Source organism: Acomys russatus, chromosome 2, assembly GCF_903995435.1.
Source record: "Acomys russatus chromosome 2, mAcoRus1.1, whole genome shotgun sequence".
In the NCBI taxonomy this organism is placed as follows: Eukaryota; Metazoa; Chordata; class Mammalia; order Rodentia; family Muridae; genus Acomys; species Acomys russatus.
The window spans coordinates 100,437,943-100,441,810 of record NC_067138.1 but is presented as its reverse complement, the minus strand read 5'-3'; the positions used below and the strand labels follow the sequence as shown (position 1 = coordinate 100,441,810).

Below are 3,868 nucleotides of genomic sequence, written 5' to 3'. Positions count from 1 at the left end.
AAGGCACAGAGAAGCAGAAGCTTGCATCGCCTGATGCTTGCATGGAAATACACATAGTCAGACAAGTGTGACATGAAAGCACGTCACATAGTGGGTGTCTTCAGAGGGTGATAGAAACAGGAAAAGTACCAGAGACTGTCTAGGGAAGAGCTAAGAGATAGGCTATACAGAAGACAAATCTTTTTTTCTTTTTAAGTTGCTGGTGAACAAAGGAAGTAAAGAAGGTATGCAACTCAGGAAGAGTGGCCAATGTGTACAAAGCAAGGGAGCAAAGAAACAGATCCAGCCTGGGAGACTGCTCCTAGCTCAGTCTGGCATCAGTAGAGGCGCCAGCTTTAAAGGATGGACGCTGGCCCAAGCGTGCTTAGGTCATGTCCCCACAAGGACATATAAGCACGTCAGGATCCCATCGCCAGTCCTGCTGCCACGCCGGGCAAGCCGTTCTGTCACTAGTCCCACTTTACACAACGAGGGCTCCCCGGGTACCTACCACAGGATAAGCGGCACATAGACTAGGCAGTGGACACGCAGTGGAAGCCTATTCAGCTTCAGAAAGTGTGAGCTCCTGCCACTTTCAACAGCGGGGCTGAAAATAGAATAAGCCAGTCACACACAGAGAGACAAATTCCATGTGGCTCAACACATGAAATCTGAGAAAAAGCAAGAGAAGACAATAAAATAGTGGTCAACAGAGGTAGGGAGAGCAAGAGGTAGGGGGAGAAAGGGAAAGGTAGCCTGGGAGCAGGGCGTTACCATGAAATAGGAGGAATAACAGAGTTACCACAGTCAACTAAAACATGTTTGGTTTTTGTTTTGTTTATTTTTGCAACACAACGAATTGCCTTAATTTCGGTATACATCCACATTTCAACATTTAGTGGTCCTGAGCAGAGTGGGGAACATGGCAATGAGCCAAGAGATCAGACCCACCAGGCATAGAGCTCCTCCAGGTCCCTGCCAAAGGTCTGAGGAGCAACACTGAAACCTGAGTCCGCAGGGTTAGGGCCATGTGTTCCAGCTGTCAGGCTCCACATCAGACCCAGTGGGTGGCCAGGGTGGCACAGAGCCCTGTTCAAACCTCTTCACTGTGTCAAAGCGATTATGGGAAAAGGAACTAGCTCAGAGCTGTGTGCACGCAGGAAACTCAGCACGGCCTTTCTCAGGGCGGAACCACCAAGGACCCTGAGGGCTGGCCGGTCTGTGTCGCCCCGTGACATCTCTGTTCACCACCTCAAGACCTGAGCTCAAAGCTCATGGGCTGACAGTGGTGGCAGGGCCGAGGACCCTGCACTCCCTTCTCAGGCTGGTGGCAAGTGAACGAGGGTGGGCCGGAGCTAAGTGAGGGAGGCCAGGTTCTTCCAAACTCATGTGATAACTTTTGGACACAGCAAATGTTGGGTGACAATGGGCAACAAGGTAGTTGAGGAGGGGAAAAGCAGCACCCTCCTCAGATGGGGAGACAGACGGGAAGCCCTGAATTCCGAACCCATGGCCAATTTCAGAGGGCGAGAAAGGTTACAATATAAGCTCTGGCCAAGGGTGGGGGGTAGGTGAGTGAGGACAATGGCTTGGAAGGAGCATCACTTAAGACTTGAGAAAGCAGGGGTGCAGCCAAAGCGCCCCAAGCCCAGCAGTAGTCCCACGGCTGCCACCTGAAGCCTTGCCATCTATTCTAAGGGCCACCACACAGTTGTGGTGGGAAAGTGGGGTAGGCGAAGGCAGACCCAGGCCATGTGCCGGCAGCAGGTGACGGTGTGACGTGTCAGTTCACAGTTGGTGGTAGCTGTGCCCACCGCTCCCAGAGGAAACCGATTTCAACACACCTTCTTGATCCCAGAAGTTCATCCAGGCAGACAGCGGTTACGACAGACAGAAGATGTTACACAGCACGACTTAGGTACTTTAAACGGACAGGAAATTAGTATCGGAACAATGCCTCAGGGTGAGGTCTGAGCAGAGCTTCCTCTCTAGACCTTTGAGGTCTACAGCTGTATCTAGAACATTCACTACTGTGGAAGATGAAGACTTTGGTGGATGGGGAGGGAGCCAGGACCATGGTGACTAGTCGCTGTAGCACTGTGCTCCTGGTAGCTGTGGCAGCTTCGTGTTCACTTTTGACATTCCTGCAGGATGACTTGGACGCTGCTGTGGGAATTCTGCTGCTTTGCCAGCACTGCCGCGGCTCGTGGCTCCACCATTCCACTTGAACTACTCAGGTTGCTCGTACTGACTTTTGTAACAAATCCTACAGATGGGGGTACTTCTGGGTATTCTGATTTAAGGCTGTATATTTGGTTTTCATAAATGGTTCTTGGGAGGCCCAAATATCATCCCTGTCTATCTTGTAAGTGTTGTGTCTTCCCCGGATTCCTGAGTGTGCAGATGAGAGGGTCTCTGTTTCCTGTGTCTTCTCTTGGGCTCTTTTCTTTCCATTTGTTTATTTTGTCCAACTCCAGTGTTTTAGTTTTTATTATATATCATCTCAAATCGTTATTCCTCTTTGTTTTCTAGTGAGAGGCAGAAGAGGGGGATGGATCTGGGTGAGAGGGGAGGTGGAGAGAAACTGGGAGGAGTGGAGGGAGGAAAAATTGTAATCAGGATATATTATGTGATTAAGAAAATCTATTTTTCAAATAAAGGAAAAAATTACAAAGACAACAATAAAATGTGTAAACAGGCATTTCACGGCTTCTCACATAAAGAAATAACAAATGCTTAAGATGATGGAAATGCTAGTGACCTTGGCTTGATGATTGTGCAATGAACATACGTATTTGAAATATCGCATTGCACCCCATAAATAGGTATGATTATTTACCAGTTAAAAATAAAGCCAAGGTCTCCAGGCATGCAGCTGTGTGCCTGTGGTCCCGGGCACTCAAGAGCCAAGGTCGGAGTACTCCCTGAGCCCAGGCATTTGTAGTCAACCAGCGAAACTTTGTGAAACCTCTCTGAAAGTCAACCACGCAATCAATAAGCAACAATCAAAAGTTCAGAAGAGCTAAGGTACCCCATCCATAGCAATTAGAAACAGAGTGAGAATTTGAACCCAAGTTGGCCTGATGCCAGCACCCATAGTCTTCACTGTACCATAATGATCGCTTCTTTAGTATTGCTTCTAAAACTATCAGGCCCCATTATGCAGCAAGAAGAAAGCATCCTCCCCTACGGTGACAAGGGGAATGCCACTTCAGAAACTTTGTTCCTTTCATGAATGAGGTTTGGATGCACTTCCCCCCTGCTCATTATAAAGATTCACTTGCTACCTAAATAAATAACGAGGTTGTAGCTGTCTGCATTCAGCCATAGGTAGACGCATAATTGTATTTCTTCCATGATGGAAGAACCAGCTGTGACACTAATAAAAATGACTGCTTTTCAATTATTTCAACGAAGTAAATAAACTTCCCTTGTGGTTAACAGAAAATTGGTTTCCTACCGAGTTGACAGATCTGAGGGACCACAGAAGGAGGCTGGAGACACAGGGGAGTGAGAGCCGGGCTGTTCTTTCTCCTCTGTCAATGCTCCCCCCTCTGAGGATGTGGTCTGAAGGTGCTTTGGATATGAAAGATATTTTCAATTCTTTTCAGGAAATTACCAGGTCTGCATCAGCTTTTCTCTGCTCCAGTATTCACCCTTTTGGTGACAATAAAGGAGATTTCATTGTTATCTACAGCAGTCTTTAAGACCACCAGAACTTTTGTGCTGCTTTCCCATTCATTTATTTATTTATCTCACAAATACTTTTAAAGACTTAGTAGTGGTTTTCCTCCCACAAACTAAATACTTACTGTGTGCCAACTGCACTCTAGATTCAAGGCTGGGCTTTGGGAGATAAACTGTTAAAGCATCAGTTCTTGCTTCAAGG

The 3,868-nt window shown here is 47.3% G+C and overlaps 1 pseudogene; it reads right to left on the bottom strand.

Moving 5' to 3' along the window:
- Positions 1-2,061: 2,061 nt before the first annotated feature.
- Positions 2,062-3,138, bottom strand: LOC127198868 (ubiquitin-conjugating enzyme E2 variant 1-like; annotated as a pseudogene).
- Between the last annotated feature and the right edge of the window lie 730 nt (positions 3,139-3,868).